This window comes from Diceros bicornis, chromosome 22 (genome assembly GCF_020826845.1).
Source record: "Diceros bicornis minor isolate mBicDic1 chromosome 22, mDicBic1.mat.cur, whole genome shotgun sequence".
In the NCBI taxonomy this organism is placed as follows: domain Eukaryota; kingdom Metazoa; phylum Chordata; class Mammalia; order Perissodactyla; family Rhinocerotidae; genus Diceros; species Diceros bicornis.
In genome coordinates this window covers 42,030,863-42,052,510 of record NC_080761.1, presented here as the reverse complement: position 1 = coordinate 42,052,510, position 21,648 = coordinate 42,030,863, and the positions used below count along the sequence as shown (strand labels likewise).

General features: G+C 41.2%; 1 pseudogene; it reads left to right on the top strand.

Annotated features, from left to right (window-relative positions):
* The first annotated feature begins 807 nt into the window (after window positions 1–807).
* On the top strand, window positions 808–14,246 carry LOC131420242 (putative monooxygenase p33MONOX; annotated as a pseudogene).
* Window positions 14,247–21,648: the final 7,402 nt, after the last annotated feature.

The window sequence follows — 21,648 nt, the reverse complement described above, 5'->3', positions numbered from 1 at the left end:
ACACTGGTTTCTAATTCTTTTCCACACATCTTGGCTTTTAGGGGCAGGGAGCTTACCACACAAAAATTGCCCTTCCAAACTTAAGGTGCATGCATATAATTTAACACTACCACCCAAAGGATCATGTACAAAAAACAGGGCCTCAAAAATGTTGGTTGACTTTAATTGAACATAAAAATAATGATATTTTAGCCTGCATTTACTATTAAAAAGTTACAAGCAGTAATTTTTATGTTTGTCTGCTCCTTTAAACTTTACCGAATATTTTTACACTTATTTTCTTTTATTTCACACACTTATCTTATGCCTCCACTGCCTCATAAAACCAATGAGAACAAAGACTGTTTGAAGTTACAAGAATCCTGTGAAGTAGACAAGACAAGTAATTTATCCTCATTTTTCTGACCAGGAAACTGAGGGTCAGAGAGATTGTGTCTTACCCAAAGTCAATTTGGCTCTTAAAGAGCAAAGTTAAGCCTGGAGTCTGAGACTTGCAGCAGCCAGCTCCTGTAGATGAGCCCCTGAGGCCCGGACACAATCAGTGTCCAGCACACCTAGCTTAGGTCCAACTGCACTAAAGGTCTTCAGATCCTTTAGTACTGGAGCTCGGGCCACAGGCAGCCCCATAATGGCAGAGAAACAGAACCTCTGGGTCGACTCTTTCAGGGAAACTTTGCTGATTTGCAGCAGCTGGACAATGTTCCTCATTAATATTTGTCAGTACGATCGTCGCATCATTTCACTGTGGTGGCCGGGACTCAGATCTGGAACTCTATATAGTTAAACCACCTGGATCTCTGTCTTTCAATGGCTTTGAGAGAACCCAAAGGGCCTGCTCTTGAGTCTAGTGGACCTCTAGGCAAGATGTCCCTCCCCCGCAGGATATATCACCGGGCATTCAGCCATGACGATGCCCTCCAGGACCCCACGCCGTGACTCCTCTTCCATCAGTCATGGCAGCATGCCCTGGAAGCCAGTAATTCCAGAGCACATGTATCAGGACTTTGCCAAAGTGGACTAAGGAGAGGCCAGTATGCCCTCCCCTGCCATGACCCTCTGGCACTGATAGTGTGGACAAGGTCCCAGTGGTGAAGGCTAGAGCTACCCATGTCATCATGAATTCTCTGATCACAAAGCAGACTCACAAGAGCATTCAGTGTTTTGAGCAAAAAGCAGGGCTGAGAAATGCCAGCTGCACACCTCCACAGACCTTCCCACCAAGGAGATCAAGTACCTCTGAGTGGCAGAAGCACACCACACACTAAAGATACACAGAGGAGAGATAACAAAAGAAGAGAGGCAGCCTGCATCAGCCCAGTCCACTCCAAGCAGCAGCCCCTACTCTTCCCCTAAGCAGAAACTCTGAGGCTGGTACCCTTGTGGTTCTTCCACAGACTTACCTGGCCCAATCCCAGCACCATGGATTCTGGAAGTGGAGATAAGGACAGAAACTCATCAGATAAATGGAGCCTCTTCGAACCAAGACCCTTCCAGAAGTCTGATTGAGTTTTTCCACCCAGGCTACAAAGGGGCCCAGAAGCCCTCTCCAATGGGACTGATCCAGATCCAGGCCGCCTGAATGGCTGAGGATCCAGCAGCCTTCAGGCCACCCGAGGTGGACATCCCAGTGATAGAAGGGAAGAAACAATTGCCGGAGACCCATAATCTCAAACGCGAGTGCTCATGCCTATTGGGTTCTAGAGCTCTGTCTATTCCAGGGACTCTGGATAGAGGGTGTCTTGTTCCCGTTTACCTTGGCTCTGACATAGGAAAGGTATATTTTTTGAAAACTTGCTAAACTTAAGTTAGAGCTGGGAGACATAATTGGCTTTTGAGAAACATTGGTGCAAAGTTTGTCCCTACTGTGTGGAAGCAGCCATTTTGTGCAGCTTTAAAGTCAGACTAAATAATCTCAGCAGTGATAGGCAGGTCCTCGTTACTTATTTTTATAACATTCACCCTAAACAGGAACTTTAATCATTGCTTACTGCGTAAATAATGTTTATGTTTTTCCAAAACCCAGGCTTCTTCAATCCTTTACCACAGTCAGTGCCCCTAAAATGCATTGGCACACCATGGAGTAGAGATGTTCACTGACTAGTTAGACAACTTTGGCCCTCTGAACCCTGGGCTGTACTGTGTGCTCTGGCCTTGTCATCTTAGGGGCACCTGAGATCTGTTTGACATCTGGTTATAATTAAAAATCAGACTTGGCCTGGATTTCTTTGCTGAAACAGGACTCTCCCAGCCATCTTAATAGACCTGATGGATCATCTTCCTGCAGCCAATTCTGACTGTAGCACCTCTTGGGCTAGTGCTGTTAGAGGGATGCTTCTCTTTTATGTCATACAGAGCAAACACTAGTCTTATATCTCTTTTCTTGCACTTTAATGTGAGATTAATTTAATTCTGATTTGGTTGAAAACTTTGTAAGGGAGAAAATTCAGTGTACTGGTTTGGTATTAACAAAAAGATGCTAAACTTTTTTAAAGTAAAGAAGATGGTAACTACAATTAGATTATAGTCTTGAGGTTCATGTGAAGCCAGTGTCACCCAATTTTGGTTTCCTTGTTCAGCCCAGGAGATAAAACATGTTTTTCTGGAGGATAGAGGAAAAAAAGATTTTTCTATATGAAGTCATTTTTCCCCAAAATCAGCCTCATACCTTTATATACATACATACCTTACTGAGGAAAAGAAATAGGAAAACTGCCTTTTGATTTCTCCTCACTCTGTACATGTTCAGTCATTGTCTCAAATGCCTGCAATTTTTTAGGTAGTATCTTGTCTATATAAGTAACTGACTTTTTCATAGAGAGACCCTGGAGTCTAAAATTTCAGAACAGTATTTGTGTCTTCTGTTATGCTTGTATCTCTTCCTTGTTCTAATAGTAAAATCCTTACTAGTCTCTAAAAAAAAAAAACAAAACCCCAAGACTTTCTACTGCTACCCTAGCTTTTTATTCCCTCTACCACATTTCCTACAAGCAAACAAAATTCATTGTTGAAACTTCACCTCACTCCAACATGAATGTTATCATCTTCATATTACAGACGAATAACTTTATCTCTTTAAATCTAAAACACCATTAACTATAAAGACACCATTATTTTATGTACCACAACACAGAAAACAATGCAGCCAATTAAACTATGATATATCATTAATTATAGGACACATCCTGATTCTCGAGATAGCAAAATGTGAAGATAAATGAATCTTAGAATTGATGAAATGGGGTAACTGAAAATGCAGAGAAATGAAATAATTTTCTCAGAATTGGAAATGTATATATGTTTAGGATTGGTAACTGAACCACAAAGAGAGAGGGCAGCATCCTCTTTTTTTCCTGGAAAGGTAAAGATTGTCAGGTCTCAGAAGGTGCAGCTGCAAGGTGATGAGGGGGGATGGGAGACTTCTCTTTTAACATCTGGAGTAACAGCTCATGTAAAACAGCCTTGTTTTCTTTATTTCATGGGCTCAACTAGGACCATTCATTTATTCATTCAACAAAGATGTGCCGAGTGCCCATTGTAATTCTGGGCATTATTCTGGGCATCGGGGGGTAGTGCACTGAGTTAACAGGTACAGTCCCCGTCCTTCTGGAGTCTACAGTCTGAGAGGACCAACGCTGGAATTACCATCCAGGTGCATAATTTGTTTAAGTTACTTACACTTCAGTTTGCTAACTTACAAAATGTAATAGTTAATTTATGGGATTGTTGTGTGTTATTAGTTCCAGATTTTGCTTCTCATAGATGTGGGTAAAGAAGGGAACTTCCCCAGCAAAGAGGCAACAACTCAGTGTCTCGAAGAAGGAGGTAGGAGAGGTTTCCTCACTGAATGAAGCTTCCCGGAGATGGATATTCTGTACAAAATAAGAGCCAGTTGCATTGCTTCCTCCAGAGAAGGGGTTGGAAAGTCCAGGAAAACATTTCAATATTCTTAGAGCCAGAGGTGGACATAATATGGACTTTCTAGAATCCCAAAATAAGAGAGAGTGAGGTAATTTGGTAGAAAATGCTGTTTTATTGGCTAATACATGCACAGTGCTCCTGAAGCTGCAAAATCAATGATTTCTAGTCCTTCTTGGGGGAACAAACATGCCTGTTTGCCTGGAACTGCCCATGTTTATGCCTGTTTTCCCAACATTACTAAAATTTATATCAAATGGAAAACGACTGAGAATAGCCAAGACAATTTTATAAAAGAACAAGGTTGGTGGATTTACACTACCTAATTTCCAAATTTGTCATAAAGCTACAATAATCAAGATACTGTGATATTGGTTTAAGGATAAATAAATAAACCAATATTCCAGAAATAAATCTTCCATTTATGGTCAACTGATTGTTGACAAAGAAGTCAAGGCAATTCAATGGAAAGGATAGTCTTTTTTACAAACTGTGCTAGACACTGGATGTCTGTACGGGAAAAAAAAAATGAACCTTGGCACTTACCTCACACATTACACAAAAATTAACTCAAACTTGTCACAGACCTAAATATAAGAACTAAAACTATAAAAATTCTAGAGGAAAAGTTAGGAAAAAAATCTTTACGTCCCTGGGTTAAGCAAAGATTTCTTAGTTGGACACAAAAAAACCTAAGCCATAAGAGAAAAAATTGGTCAGTTGAACTTAATAAAAATCAAAAACACTTCCCCGATCAAAAGACACTATTAAGAAAATGAAAAGATAAGTCATAGATTTGGGGAAAAAATCCAGAATATATAAAGAACACTGACAATTTAAGAAGAAAAACAACACAATTTTAAAGAAATGAGTGGAAGATTTGGACACTTCCCCAAACATTATATGAATGATTTCCCATTTATGTTCAAGCTTCTCCATGAGGAAGTGATACTTCCTGGTGACGCGCATCACAGGCCTCATGGGGGAGGAGCCCTTTGCCTGCTCTTCAGCAATGGGTGAGCCTGATAAGGGAACTTCACTGGAGACTCACCACCCCAGCTCCACACTCAGTAAAGTCTTTTGACTTTGCTTTGGAATACAGATGTCCTGTGGTCACAAAGTCTCTCTATTATGCAAAAATCTTGCTAGCCCTGGACAGATTTTGTAATAACCACAACCTCAGAGGGCCCCAGGAGGTTTCAATCTACTTTTCACTTCCTCTTTTTATGGGGTTTAAATTTTCCAAACTAGTAAACAGGAAACATATTCTGAACCACAATGTGATAATGAGATGCCAACTTGACAGATAATCCCCAACTCCATGCCACTTCCCTCTCTTCCACAAGAACATAAGCTTTATGAGGGTCGATTTTGGTCAGGTTTCTTCACTGACGCATCCCCAATACCTAGAAAATGCCTGACACATAGTAGGTTTTTAATAAATATTTGTTGAATGTAAATGAATTTTACTGTAAGATCATCCTGAAAGAGCCAAGATACATGGTTGTTCTAATTATAAGAAGTTCTACCCTTCTTCAAAACTTCACACAGATCCATTATTTTAATAGTGATGAATTTATTAAGACGTTGGTGTGACAGCTTTATCAGGGACCAAATGGCTTAAACAAGATAGAAATTAACTTTTTATAATAATAATAATAGTAGCCAAGTCTTAAATAGCTCTACATCAGCTTGTCTACATATATTAACTGATATAATCCTTAAAATAACCCTGTGAGGGAAGTATTATTAATATCCCCAACTTACAGATGAGAAAACTGAGCCACAGAGAGTTTTAATAATTTGCCCAAAGTGATACAGCTGATTAAGTCACAGATTTGGATTTGAACTCAGGATCTGGCTCCAGAATCTATGCTTTTAACCACTACACCCATGCTTCTCAACTTTTAATGTGTATACGAATTTTCAGGGGATGTTTTTTTAAATGTGATTGTAATTCAGCAGGCCTGAGGTGGACCCTGAGAGTGTGCATTTCTAACAAGCTCCCAGGTACTGCTGCGGATGATCTGAGGACCACACTTGGGTTAGCAAAGCACTATACTAAACCACTTCTATCAGAAACATCCAAGCTAGCAGGTGGTCTACGGGTGTGCAGTGGTTCCATGACCAGAAGTTACACATTACTTCTGCACACTGCTCATTAGCCAAACTTAGTCATATGGTCACACTTCAGCTGCAAGGAAGGCTGGGAAATGTATTCTCTAACTGGACAGCCACTCAGCTGAAACTCAGGAGGTTCTATTACTAAAATAAACTTTTTTAAAAGGATGAATGCAGATTGGTGAGACAACTAACAGTCTCTGCCACTGCAAATTTAAAAGCTTTGATTGTTTCACCACATCTTATCTCTTTCTTCTTAGGGTGATCCAATACATTATCTTCCATTTCCCTCCATCATCGGTTGATGTGCACACAAATTCCTTTGTGTCTAGAAAAACCCATTTTACCACTAAGTCATCTCCCTTAATTTGATTCCTCCAAAGCTCTGATTAAATGGCAAGGAAAAGTCCATTCTTACATACGATAAAGATAGTTGGTAGCTTAGGATGAATAAATAATAAACATTTTAAACATCTGAGTTCCCCCTTCTTTCTTTAGCCATATTTCTTTGGTGGCCCATTTACTCTCAATCTCTACCTGATCCTTAAGGAAACTCAATGAAGTTGAAAATACTGTCCTTGAATCAATTTATTTTGATTAATTTTTTCCTCCTTTTCTCTAACTGGAAATGTCGATAAGCAGCTTCTTGGTTTCTTATCTCTATTACAACTGAGGAAGTCCCTGAAGAAAATATTGCGAAGGTAATTCATTCTAAGTAGATGTGATTTGAATCAAGTTTAGGCAAAGACTGGGAGGCTGCCTTCATTTTTATTGGAACATCTTAGCCTAAACCTAGCAACTCAGAGACATTTGGATTAAGCAATTCACACAATGCACTTATCCTGCCAGCAGTCACGGATGAGTTGGCTGGAAGTAAAGATGCACCGAGGAACTGTAGTAGCTTGATACATCCAGTGACTTGTACAGGTTATAAGAAAGGGTTTAGGAGTCCAGCATATCACTCTGGAAGCTGGATCTTTTTTAAAGAATTTTATCTTCACAGTTGGGAAATATATTTGAGATGATTGCTGTTTACAAGCCTTTGAATTAAGCACAAAAGCAAAAGATATCCAAAGAAGAAAAAAGAGAATTAGGTTGGAGTGAGGCAGAAATCATTATTGTTGCAGCCTGGCACCAAAATTTATAACCTTTGGGTTTCTGAAACAGGTCAGTCTGCAAAATCTACTGAACAAAATATATTAAAATCAATTGAACTAATCCATTTTTGGTGAGAGGAGAGGGCAGCTAAAATGTAGGCTCACTTCCAGATGGACCTGGGAGTTATTTCTAATAACTAGTTTTCAAAAAATGGCACCTGTGTGTATACTGACAGAGGTTGGAGCTAGGGAAGGGGCCTGAGCGGACAGCATGGCCCATCCATTTGTTTTAGCTTTCTCAATAATCAGGGAGTATCACTGTAGGCTCACTTGGTCTGACTGATTGATTGTAAAGACAACCAAAATGAAGAGCTCGACCATCTCCCAATCTGATTTCCCCGCCGTGTATTGACCCAGTCCAAGTTACATATGTTACAGTATTTGCAAAGCTGTCACTGTTATAAAACACTGGGCACTTGCTATTGACAGGGGCTTTAGGAGAACCCATTAAAATTAGAAACCAACTCACCCTGGCCTGTTTGAGCTTTGAAAATGCTTTTATATGAGGAGAAGGAAGCAGTCTATTAGATATCTACACAGTCACACAAACATAACAGTAACAACAATGACAAAACAGATAGCTCTTTCTGAGATTTTGATGTGATTAACTGGGCAGAAACTGGGAATGAAAACAGAGAACAATCTTTGGTTTTGTGTGTGTGTGTGTGTGTGTGTGTGTGTGTGTGTGTGTGTGTTGTTTTTATTGCTTTTAATCTGCCTTTATTTTAAAAATCTCAGAATGTGTGGAGTGGAGAACAAACCCCTGGGCCCTTTCTTATCCACGAAGAGGAAGTGCTGGCATCTGCTGGTAGAGGAGGGGACTGTTCCTTAGCACGAGTTGTCTCATTAACTCAGGAGATGACCTGGTCTGTCTGGAGACTGTCTGCATTTCAGACCCCTTGGCTGATTTACGGTTAAAGCAAAACGGGTTGTTTGAAACTGTGGAGCCAGCGGTTTGCTTTCATTCATCTTTAAAGACTTCGGTTGAATTCAAGATAGATCAGAGAGATCTCTCATTGCACTAAATAAACTTCTAACGATACTGATTGAGCTCCTCGGGTGGGACACTATGGGAATGCGGGAAACTCAAGGCCCATTAAATCACTGAGCACACTTAGTTGAAATTATGATACTCTGGTCACCCGTGGCTAAATGAAGAGCAGAGGTTTAATGAGTTTACCAGGTTAAAAATGAGCCCGTGTCAGGCAGGAATCAGACTCATTCATTAGGACTCCACTTAAACTATTGAGTAGCTTTGCTTACGAGCAGTACTCAAATCGGGGGGGGGGCAAGAGAGACTTGGTGATGGGGATGGCCTCCTTTGTTCCTGGCCAATTATGAGCCACTAAATAAGGGTTAAGAGGAGGCAGCAGGTAGCAAGCAGACCATTTCAGCCCATTTTCGCCACTGACCACAATAAACTTGAAAATCCAAAGTCCCTGCAGTTTTACTTTTGCAACTGATTGAGAGCTCAGAGTGAAGTCCACTCTATTTGGGTGCGGCCCGGGGTGGGCAGGGGAGGCGAGGTGTGGGGGTTGGTGTTCCCAGACCATGCACAATCCCTAAAATGCCTAGCTACTTCCAAAGCTACAGCTGGTGTGGAATGGCTGAGAACGCGGCAGTCTCCTTTGGAAAAGATGGACTTTCCTGAGTGCCCAAGTCCCGAAGGGACAAACAGACAAAACCAGTCTGTTCATACAGTAATGGGAAGAAAGCTCCATTTCAATTATCAGCAGTTAGTTGAGTATGGGAAACTCAGGGTGCGGGCTTTGGAGAAATATTGTCTCTATCTTGTACTGTGAGATCTTTGAGCTTCCATCTTAACCTCTTTGAGCCTCCATTTCTTCATCTCCAAACTACGGGTGATGATAACACCTAACTCAAAGGTGCATTGTGGGGATTCCATGTGATGCTCTGTGTAAGGTGTTCAGTTAGTGACTGGCTTTTACTAAGCATTCCATAAACAAAGGTGATTGCTGTGGTCCACCCTCTATAACAAGGTGAAAATTGTTCCTTTTCACTTCTAGTTTCAGCTGTGTAAAGCAATGAACATGGAAAAGAAAAAAGGAAACACAGATATAAAATGCTCCAGGCCTTTAGTCTGGTAAACAGCCGCAGGGACTGAGTAATTGTTCTGACATGAAACGGGTCCATCTCCACATCCACAGACTTGCCATGCTTTCTGTCTCACGTTCTCTCTCTCTCCCCTCACGCCCATCCCGTATCCCTCCACTTCCTTTTGTACTAGAAGAGCCCGGTCCTGCTAGCATTTTCTTATAAAGCAAAGGCACCTTGTCCCTGAGAAGAATTGCAATTCCGAGAAATTGCAAATAAAATTGTCATAGCCAAGTCTGCAATTTAATGTCTTTTATGCTTCTCTGTGACAACTCAATGCCGTGTTGAACATGCTAGTCTTCTGCTTTGGTGTCCTGATTCTTTAATTCAAAGAAAAGCAGCTCAGTTCGATGTGTATGATTTCATTAAACAGGACCACTCTGTATGCACAAAAAGACACTTGTGAAGAAAGACCAGTTTATCCATGGAGAGATTACTGAGGGGCTATGCTATCAAACAGAAAGTGGACAACCGTTTTCTCCAAATGGAAATCTGACTAAATGACTCTTTACGTCCAGCAACTCGAAATGGTCTTTTTTTCCCTGGTGACTATCAAATATATATATATATAAAATAGGTCACACACACACACCTATGAGCAGATTAATGAGGACAAATATAAATGAAATAAGGCTTCTAGCTTCCAGCTCATCTCCAGCCTCTTGTCACCTACATGTGCATCACACTGGAATGAACATTTTATGCCTCATGGTCTGATAGAAACAAAGGGACATCGACACTTCAGAAAGGCACTGTCCTATATGGGATGTTGCAAAGGCTTAAGACTGGCGGAAAATTGCTTTTGTATCTTGAAATACATTCCTGTTAATGAGAAGAGGATCATATTACAAACTAAACGTTCTTTCAGATATGTAGTAAGCATCAGTTCTAAGTTGTACCTGCTCTGATAGCTCAAATTCATCCCTTCTCAATTTCTTCACCCTTCCTTTAAATCGTCTAATGCTTGAATTAGTAGGAAAATGTGGTGGTAGAATTAAGCTCCTTGAGAGCAGGGATTTTTTTAAAATCCTTTTTATATTCCCAATTTCTAGCTCAGTGTCTTACATCAAGCATAACCTCAACATATTTTTGATGAACGAATGAAGGGGTAAGTTGCAGTAGCTTTCAAATATCAATGAATTAAAAAGGCTAAATAACTAAAAAAAATTTTTAAGTGAAAGGGAACAGTATCTTTCTTGAGATACTGACAAAACAGTGAAATGTTGGAAATAATACCATTCTGTGTCTTAGGCCAGCCAAAAAGAAAAAAAGTGTGTATATATATCTATATATGTATATATATACATATATATAGATATATATGTATATATATATATCTGCAGAGAATTATCTGCAAAATGTTCTTCTACTTAACAATTTCAGAGAAGGGGCACAAATGTACTCTGGAGGTTTCTTACAGGAAGATTCTTGCTAGCAACTAATAGTGTGTTTTGGGCAGTTGCAGAGCTCAAAAGCACTGTATATATTCTAAAACAATAAAGAAATGGATTGAATTGTAGTAAAAAAGAGAACTAATGAAAAGGGACATAAGAGATATAATGAAAATAAATAGTTCTTCCTCTCCCAATTTCCCTCCAGGGAGCAGGTTATGAAAGATAGCTGGAATAGTAGACTCAGGAATAAAATTCTTCCAGGGTAGAAAGTAATTAGGGGTGAGTACATGAACGCCCACGTTTAATTGTTCTTTTTAATACAGTGAAAGAAGGCATTCATCATACAACTTTAAATGAGTGTCCCATTAATGGAGCATACCCCCAATAGAATACTATAAATTAATATTTTTATATATCCTGTAATTATTTTGTGAGTAGCTCATTTGTAGTGCATTGTACTTAGGGGTATGCGTTAAAAGCATTAATCAGGTACATGTCATCATATAAAATATACCACAATTGTTGATACCCAATTTAAGCATTTTTTTATATTTTAATATTCCAAGACCCTCATGAAGATGACCAATAATATCTTAAGCTTCTGAAAGGACTTATTTCTAGTTCTAATTAACTCTCTGATATTGATTTCTAGATTTCTCTAGAAAGCTCATTTGGGGCCATTCTTTGGATCCGACCAGTGGACGAGATAGTGAATTTTATTTACAACTTCACCTTTCTATTGGTTCATCAGTGCCTGGAGGCTACACCATAAACATCCAGAACATCACTGCCCCAGGGATGGCAGCACAATAGGCTTCACCTTCTCTTATGTCTAAATTCTTCTCAGGAGTAAGTAGGGATTTTGTAACACAGATGACATCTTCCTGGGCACACTGCCATGTGGACATAAATGGTGGCCTTAGGACACTTTAGGCAAGCTGGTTATAAATATCTTCTTACTTGTAAATACTCAGCTGACAAGATGATTGTGTTATCGAGGTTAAATTAAAAACACAATATGCTGTTAAACCACATTAAGCTGTCCTTTTCTTTCCCCTAAGAAATTCTCATATTCTTTTGCAGTTGATATAAATGAGCCCAAAGCCTGGACTGTGACTTGAGATGTAGTTTTCTTTCAAATTCATCCTAGAGGAAATGTGGCCTGGATATCATCCGGCTGCAAATCCTGAATCAGCCACTGACTCTCTGTGTGACCTTGGGCAAGTTATTTAACCTCTCTGCACCTCAGTTTCCTCACTTATAAAATGGCAATGCTTATAGTATCTGTATCTTTGAGACATGTTGGGGGTATCACAAGTTAACATTTGCAATGTACTCAGCATGGACTCGGCCACATATAAAGGCAATATCAGGTTTACTATTATTTTTTCCCCAGCTCTGCTGCTGAAAATTATCAAACAAGATATTTACTCAATGAATTTTAGTTTCTCAGAAGGTTGACAGAATGAGATAAAATATGTGTAAGGCCTGGGAAACTATTCAGGGCTATGTGAAGGCTTGCCAAATGCCAACCAAAGTGAAGAATTAGAGCAGTAAATAAAACATAAAGTAAGACTTTTTTAAGCTGCTATAGGAATTACTCTTTGTTTTAAATCCCTACGTTTTCCTATTTTTATCTTTTGAGAGAAATCCTCCTTGTATACATAAATATGCCCATAAATATGTGGGTATGTGTATACGTACACATACCCACAGCCACAAAGAAAGTATCCCTTGTGGGATTTAACTTCTAGGAACGGTTCCTTGTGTTTATCATGTGTTTTATGGAACAGAAACATCTTTGTGGCAGGTATAGTCATCCAATATCTTGTTATATACAATATCCTTAATAATTTTTATTAAGACAAAATTCTTTACCATGTGCTTACACTGTGTGGAATTACAAATGCCATATGATGGTCATTTTAGCCCAGATGTGTTTAGAATAGGTGAAGCCATCCCTCCTTTTCATGACACAACTCTCTCTCTCTCTCTCTTTCTCTCTCTCTCACACACACACACACACACACACACACACACACACACACACTCCCAATCCTCTACAAAATCTGGTATTAAATACACCTGGTGGCTTTCTAAAGTGGGTGGTGTTGTGGGGATTTTTTCGGGGGGGATGGGGGGACGTCTGGGTATCTTGAATATATGGTGTTTCTGTACTAAAGTGATTCTTAAAGCAGGCCTTGAGAAACACAGTGATATGAGCTGAGACCAGACAAAATGGAGGCTTTCCGGGGCTGTGCCATCAAGCTTGGAGCCAGCACATTAACACTAAAGATGCTGATGAATCAGAAAATCAGAGAAGAAGGCTTCAAGTTTCAGTCTCCCGGGACAGGTTGGCCTCAGAGATTTATTTTCAGATCCTTTTTTATTTGTCTCTGCTGCATAGTAAAACTTGGGTGGGCAAAATTCTCCCCATTCCAGGGACCGTGTATAGGCTGCTGTAGGATTTTATGGGACTGATACTCTGTTCTTTTTTAGAGGGCCATTTACGCCCAGTGTCTTTCCTTCTCTTAGCCAGTGTACATCAGTCTCTAAATCTTCCTCCCCCACCTTTGAAAATTTATGGCAGCTTTCAGCCAGGCCTGGCTTGAAGCCATTGACCTCTGTGGCCTGCGTTATTGACCAGAACACAGCATCTTCTGCCCACATAATATATGTCTCTTTATCTCCTTGAAAGGAAAGGAAATGACTCTTGGAATGGCCAGGAACACAATAAAAATGAGAGAGGCTTTCCCATTTTTTTTTTTTGTCTGTGGCATTTGGCTCTACAAAAAGCCATGCTGGGATCCGTGTGTGTGCTAGGCAGTGCTTTGAACAGTGCATTGAGAGGGCACCCTTGGGAGCAAGCATTGTAGGACAGAAGGCCTGTCCCAAATAAAATTCCATTTTGTAAGTTCTCACCTTCAGTGTGAGAGCAATGAACAGCCCTATGTCAGCACTGCCTCAACTGAATCTATAGACTCACTGACATAGGAAGCCCACGGAGACTCTCGTGAAAAACACAGCAGGATTCACAGATCCCGAATGCCCTTTGGGGTGGAGGGGCATAGTGGCATAGAAGGTTGGAGCTGGGAGAGCCATGAGCACTCATCTAGTCCAAGCTCCTAAATTTGCAAATGAGGAAATTGAGGCCCCACAAGAAGATACAAGGTATCCAACGTCACTGAGCAAATAAGTGCTAGAAATGGAGTCCACCACTAATGTATGCAACACTGTATGCCCTTGTCCTTAAACTCATCCCCCGACTATTAATTCTCCACCAAATAAAGACACAAAATACGGTGTCGAAGCAAGGCCTGTACATAACAGTCAGCAAAAGCCTCTTGCATTTCCCTTTCAGGTATTATTTCCAAAATCCTGTTCTCAAGAATCCTCAGCTGCCCTGAAAACACGAGACCAGATGCCTCTCACTGTCACCTTCAGACAGGAGCTGGGAGCAGCCCCGAGAAAAACCCTCAAGGAAAACAATGCAAAAAGTGGCACTTACAGCTTTGCAGCCTTGGACAAGTTTCTTACCCTCTAACCCTTCATTTCCTGTGGGTACAATGGGAACGGGAGTGCCACCCCTCCCAGGGGTGTTGTGAGGAGTGAGATGGCTGGCACAGAGAAGTGTTCAATCAATTCAAGTGCTATTGTTACGGCCTGGGGGTGAGAAAAACCATGTCACAGGCATGTGCTCCTGCAAAACACTCCGCAGGAGCTGGAGCATTTTATCTGAGTGTGCCAGGGCTTTCTGGAGAAGGACTTTGGCAGAAGTCATGATTTTTAGTAGGGCTGTAATTCACTAAGAGCTCGCTGCTTCTGTTTTACCTACAGCGCTAGCTCTCAGATAGGTTTAAAGGGCACAACACCTAGGTGGCGCCATACTCCTTGCAGAACTCCAAGACATGTTGATAGACAGTTCTGCTATATAAACTAGAATCCAGAAACAAGATCACTAGCAGAAGACATATACTATCTACCTATTCATCTATATGATCTACCATAAGCAGTCATGTCCATGAAAACAAAGTTAATGGAACCAGACACAGCAGGCTCCTTATGAGTTTTTCCATTTTCTATCACCATTTGATCACTGTGTTTGTAAGTTTTGTAGCAGTCTCAAGGAGACAAGCTGTAGCAGATGCCAAAGTCTTAAGGAAAATCTGTGGAGGGAAAACTTTAAAATGAGAAAATTCTATCTGGTAACTTTTTTTTTTCTGAAAATTTGGAAAAGACATGCATTATTGAATTTTAGTGATAAAACAGCTCAGCCTGGCTTACATAACACCAAGGATCCATGGAGCAATCTAAGAACCACCACACTAGAGGGTTAACAAACCAGGGAAGTCACATTTTCTGGTCATCTAAGTGTCAAAATAAGAGGAAGAGAACTGCAGACTTGTAGGTCCAGGTGAGTTTTCAGTGTCTTGCCTAACTGATAATATTTAAAAATATAAAGCAAAAGGAGGGTCTGTAGTTAATTCTTTAAGAAATTTTAATATGCCATACTTCTATTTATGACCATGAAATTTCTCTCTCAAAACTGAAAGAATGTGTCAAAGTATTGGGACATTAATACTAGACTTAAAACTAAGTCCATATAAGTCAAATGGGACCTTAAAATATTTCTATCCTGTTTAGAATCTCTTTCAGTTTTCTCAGATTTTTCTTCTGGGAAATCGCATATTAAAGAGCCTAATAATTCAACCCTAAAAACTGAGTTTCTAAATCATGTCTTAAAAAATGGATGTCCAATAGTAGGGAATTGGCTGCATAACCCAAATATATACCAAAATGATGGGTTATCCAGACATTAAAAAAGATTTTCTGCAAGAATGTCTAATGACATGGAAAAATAGACACTGTGTACTAAGGGACGTGGTCTATAAGACTCTATGTACAATATCACTTCATTTTTAAGCTATATATATATATGCATTGAAAAAAATCACTAAATGGCTAATAGTGTTAATGCTATTAACAGCTGTTTTATTTTCTCCTTTTCATATATTTGCATTTTTAATAAACATATTGCTTTTGTAATAACCAAACCACAATTGTTAGAGTAAAAATTAAATCTGTTTCTGTGTGGTGTAATTTGATTGCTGAAGTACCAGAAATATAACCATTTCACTTATAAGGCTGTCCCACCACATGCATGCTGAAGACGTCAGAACACAGCTTCTACGTCCAGAGAGAAGCACAGGAAATGTGTATACATATATGTTAGTGTCATACCCATAGCCTCTTATCTAGATTTATGGAGGCAACAGCTAAAGGAACTAAAAAGAAACAGTTAAAAGAGGTTGAATCTGGGGAGTGGGGTGCGGGAGGCAGAGAGCAGAGAGGCAAGAGAACTATTTTTCTTGTTTACAACAGTACTGTATGTTTGCACAGACACAAATGTCATATACAAAATATCTAGCCCTCAACTGGACTGGCTGTTAGGGTACACACACAACTTTCAACAGACAACACCGGTTAGCTGTAATCCAGGTGCTCATTAGAAAGTATAGTTTCCAGCTCCTTGTCACCTAATAATTTTCAGTAGCTCAGTTGAGAGAAACTCAGTTTTAATTTTTAAAAATAAAGATTCTATTACTACAAAACTACATCTACTTTTCCAAATATTCTGAAGTCTGTCTCAAGATCAAACAGGAAGCTGAGTTCCCATGGAATTATTTATCTGACTTGCACTTGGGTATGACACGATCTGGGTTGAGACTCATTCTAAGGGGGAAAAAAAAAAACTGATACATTTCAAAACCGTTGTTGAGGATGTTAATCACATCTCCATGCCTTCTTTAGGAAAACCCCAGGAAGAGATTTTATTCTGACGTTTTAATAGCAAAGAGCAGGCAAAATTCTCCCAAAGAATTCGTTTGTTTTCGTCTTGTGGATACTGTGAATTGACTGAGGAGGGGTCCCTTTTCCAACCGCTCTTGCACAGCTTGGAGCCAAATCTGTGGCCCAGCTGCAGCAAATGTGCGAATCAATGTGGTGTGTGTTTTTAAACCTAATTCTTGACTCAGTTTTATGCTCCTACCATGTTTTCCTTTCTCTCTCCTTTTTGTTTCTTGCTTAAAAAAAAAAAAAAAAAAAATCCACTGAAGTAATACACGTGCGTGGGAACAAATCAAGACGGACAGAAGAACTTTAGGGTGAAAAGCAGCAGCCTCTTGCCCCTCTGCTCTCTGCCTCCCCCTCCAACCCACTCCCCAGGTTCAACCTCTTAACTGTTTGGTTTTGGTTCCTTTAGCAGTTACCTCCATAAATCTAGATAAGAGGCTTAACCTCTTTTTCTCCATTTATCAACTTGAGATAATATCTCCAGACACCTTAATATGAAAAGGGAGGATTTAGCTCATTTACTATAAACCTCCTCCCCTTCCAAGTGTTTTATATTTATATTACTATTTTCAGTTCTTCTACAATTCTTACCTTTGCAATTTTAAATAATATATAAACCTTTTCATCAAAGCCCCCATTCTGGGGGTTTTAATCAGAAACCCCCACAGAAGCTTTTTCATCATTTGTACTATTGTGAACTGCCGAATTTTAAAAAGTGAAGACAACAACACAAATGCCAGAACAATAAGGCCAAAAAATCTTCATGATGAATCCAAAGCTAAATCGTCAAGGAGCCGTAGACATTATGAAGGATGATAACACAGGCTGGGTCGGCCTCAGACGTCATGGTATTCTCTAAGTTTATCGTGGTGTCAGCCTCATTTATGGCTAAACTTAACATCTGCGCCTAAACTGAAGCTCGAACAATGAGTTGCAGACATTTACCTGGAAACCCACCCAGGCGAATTCCTTTCAAATCTTTTTTGTGGTGACTTCAAGCCTTAGGTTTCCAAGTTTGTCTTTCCGAAAATTTTTAAGGCAATTCTTAACGACTCCTTTTCTGTAGAAAAGCTTTTCTCCTCCTAGTCTCCTGTTGCCTCCTGTCTGGAAGTTGCTTTGAGGTTCTCAGCGTGATGGGCTGTGTTGGCTTCAGTCGGTGGGGTGGGGTGTACAGGTCTATCTCCAGGAATGCCTCACTGTGGTTTAACTTACTGACACCCCTCCCATGGGCTCCTCACACAAGGGCGACCTCGCAGAAGAGCAGTTAGGACAGCTCTAGCAAAGACAACAAGGGAGGCGAGCTGGACTTAGCCTCCCACAGCATTCAGCACCAGCCACGCCCTGGACACAATAAGCCACATCCTGAAGGAAAATACAAGGGCTGCTAATGAATCAGACAAGAATTAACCCAGCACCCTTGTCTCACGATGAGCAGGTGTGGTAGAGGGGTGGCAGATGGAAGAAGGCATGGCTGCGTGGCAGGTTTCTTAGGTGGAGATATGCATGGATTTGAAAAATTATGTTTAATGTGATAACTATTTTGTGAATGAGAAACATTAAAAAAAAGAAATATGAATACTTTGCTGAGAAATTTCTTGAGTGCAACATCAGAACTCACAAAAAGTTCACAGGCACTGCTTTGGGGAATCTGTGTACTTAATTAAAAATACCTAAATAAATCCTTTGATTCAAATCTGCCGTAATTGATTACATTTGCCTGCTCTTAATTCTCTAGCATGATAGGAAAATTTATAATGCATCATTTTACTTTTTTTTATTTTATTATTTTTTTGTGTGAGGAAGATCAGCCCTGAACTAACATCCATGCCAATCCTCCTCTTTTTGCTGAGGAAGACCAGCCCTGAGCTGACATCTATTGCCAATCCTGCTGACATCTATTGCCAATCCTCCTCCTTTTTTTCCCTTTTTCTCCCCAAGGCCCCAGTAGATAGTTGTATGTCACAGCTGCACATCCTTCTAGTTGCTGTATGTGGGACCCCGCCTCAGCATGGCCAGATAAGCGGTGCCTTGGCGCGCACCCAGGATCCGAACCCCGGCCGCCAGTAGCGGAGTGCGCATACTTAACCACTAAGCCACCGGGCCGGCCCCCTATAATGCATCATTTTAAATACCACAACATTGCTTAAAAAAATTAACCCTGCACCCAGTCTGAGCTGGTGACAGCGACAAGTAAATGAGTGGAATGGCGACTGAAAGCGGGAGGGGGGAGGGGGGCGGCAGCTTCATTTTCTTTTAACAGAATGGGCCAGTAGTTTGTACTTTCTACCCAGTAGAAATACTCTCAACCTTGCTGCTCTTAAGTGGTGTTTTTTCTTTTTTGCTTTTAGTTTCCCACCCTCTAGAGCGACCCTCAGCTCACCCAGAAATGAAACCTTCATACGCAAGGACTTGGTGCCCACCAGAGGCTCTTAAACTTTAGTTTGCTAAATAATCATCCAGCAAGGCTGTCAAAAATGCGCATTCTTGTGCTAGAACCCCTGTCTCGCCCTCCTTGTTCTCCCTCCTTGTTCTCCAATACAGTAGGTCAGGGTTGGGGGCTGGGGGATCTATTTTTACAAGCAACTCCAGTGATGCAAATGCAGGTGGTCTTGGGCCCAACAGGGAAATATTTTTCACCCCACTCCGTCCCTACCCCACCCCCACGGCCAAAGGAGGAAGCAACCAGCTTTACCACCAGGAAAACAAAATTCCAGGGCCACGAGGACGACCAAATCGCACATCTCTGAGATCCCTGCTTCACCCCAAACCTCCACATTTCAAGTCTTCTCTTCCACCTCCTCCTCCTCTCCCCAGAAGAGAAGAAAACAGAAAAGGACTTGCCACTGTCCTCCACACACCACTCCCCCAGGAGACACCCCCTCCTTAGTTAAGTAACCACTCTTATGAGGCTCTCAACACGCAAAGGAGAAAGTTCCCTGTCTTTAGAACTCGCCGGGAAATCCAGGCTAACATTTCCTCTCGGAAAGCTCTTCGCCACGATTTTCCCAGGGCTGCACTTGAGTGAAACCCCCAAAGGAAATTACCACTTAAATTAGGCAGGATGTGCCGGCTGCCTGTTTGGCCTCTGCTGCGCACGCCGCCCGGCAGGCAGCGCAGACGGCTAACGAGCCCGGCGAGGGGCGCCCGGGCTGCGCAGGGTCGGGGGCGAGGCGCCGGGGGCGCGGGGCCCGGCCGAGGCGCGGGCGCGGGGGCGGGACGCGGGGGTCGGGGGCGGGGCCGCAGGCTCAGGGGCGGGGCCTGGGGCGGGGCGCCTTGCTTGGGAGCCAGGTGCTCACACACGTAGGTGGGAGTGAGCGCGCAGGGAGAGCCAGGCCTGGGGAGGCTGCGATGAAAACCGACACTGGGATATGAAGCTGTGTGCTCCTGTCTTGCCGAGTCCTTCATTGGCCTGTCAGGTGAAGGAACAGAGAAAATGATGGGCCTGCTTTGGGGCCCAGCCACCCCATCTTGGAACCTGCCGGAATAGGTGCAGAACCTCCCTAGAGCCAGACTGTAGGCTCCATGAAAGCAAGAACAGGATGTTTGGTTCTTTCTCTTTTTTTAAAGATATAATTCAAATACCATGACATTCACCTTTTTAAATATACCGTGCAATGGGTTTTAGTGTATTCAGGAGGTCGAGTAATCATCACCACTCTAATTCCAGAAGATTTTCATCACCCTACAAAGAAACCCCTCTACCCATTAACAGTAACTCCCCAATCCCTCCTCCCCCAAACCACTAATCTACTTTCTCTGTGGATTTGCCTATTCTGGGCATTTTATATCAATGGAATCATACAGTAGTCCCCCCTTATCCAGGATACTTTCCAAGACTCCTGGTGGATGTCAGAAATCCTGCATAGTATGGAACGCTATATATACTATGTTGTTTCCTATCCATGCATATCTGTGATAAAGTTTAATTTATAAATTAGGCACAGTAAGAGATTAATGGCACTTTGGGGCCATTATTAAGTAAAATAAGGGTTGCTTGAACACAAGCACAGCAATGCTGGGTCAGTCTCTCTGATAAGCAAGATGGCTACTAAGTGACTAACAGGTCGGTAGCCTATACAGTGTGAATAAGCTGGACAAAGGGATGATTCACATCTGGTGGGAGATTTCATCACGCTACTCAGAACGGCAGGCAATTTAAAACACATGAATTGTTTATTTCTGGAATTTTCCGTTTAATATTTTTGGACTGTGGTTGACTGTGGGTAACTGAAATCTCAGAAAGTGAAACTGCCAATAAGGGGGGACTACTGTATGGAGCTTTTTGCACCTGGATTTTTTCACTTAGCAGAATATTTTCAAGATTCATTCATGTTGTAGCATGTGTCAGTACTTCATTCCTTTTTATTATGAAATAATATTCCATTGTATGGGTATACCATATTTTATTTATCCATTCATCAGTTGATGAACATTTGGGCTGTTTCTACTTCTTGACTACGATGATTAATGTACATGAAGATTCATGTACACGTTTTTAAATAGACATATGTTTTCATTTCTTTTGAGTATACCTAAGTAGTATACTGAAGTGGACTTGCTGGGTCATATGGTAACTCTATGTTGAACCTTTGGAAAAAAGTCTGTTTTTAGCCACTGCTGCAGTTCCCAGTTGATGGCTCAGCCCCTGGCATGTTCTTTGACAAGTGGATGAATGAATTAAATGGGTGAATGAATGAATGAATTAGGAATCAAATGAGTGAGATTATGAGTTTTTGTGTGAAAGCATTTTATACTCTATTAAGAGCAATACAAATGGGATTTACTGTTATTTCTAAATAATAATATCAAAAGTTCCTAACGTGTGGGGCTGGCCCAGTGGGTGGCATAGAAGTTAAGTTTCCGTGCTCCTCATTGGCGGCCCAGGTTTCGCAGGTTCAGATCCCGGGTGCAGACCAACGCACCGCTTGTCAAGCCATGCTGTTGCGGCGTCCCATAAAGTAGAGGAAGATGGGCACGGATGTTAGCCCAGGGCCAGTCTTCCTCAGCAAAATGAGGAGGATTGGCATCGGATGTTAGCTCAGGGCTAATCTTCCTTCCTTTTAACCTTCCTTTTAAAAAAAAAAGTTACTAAC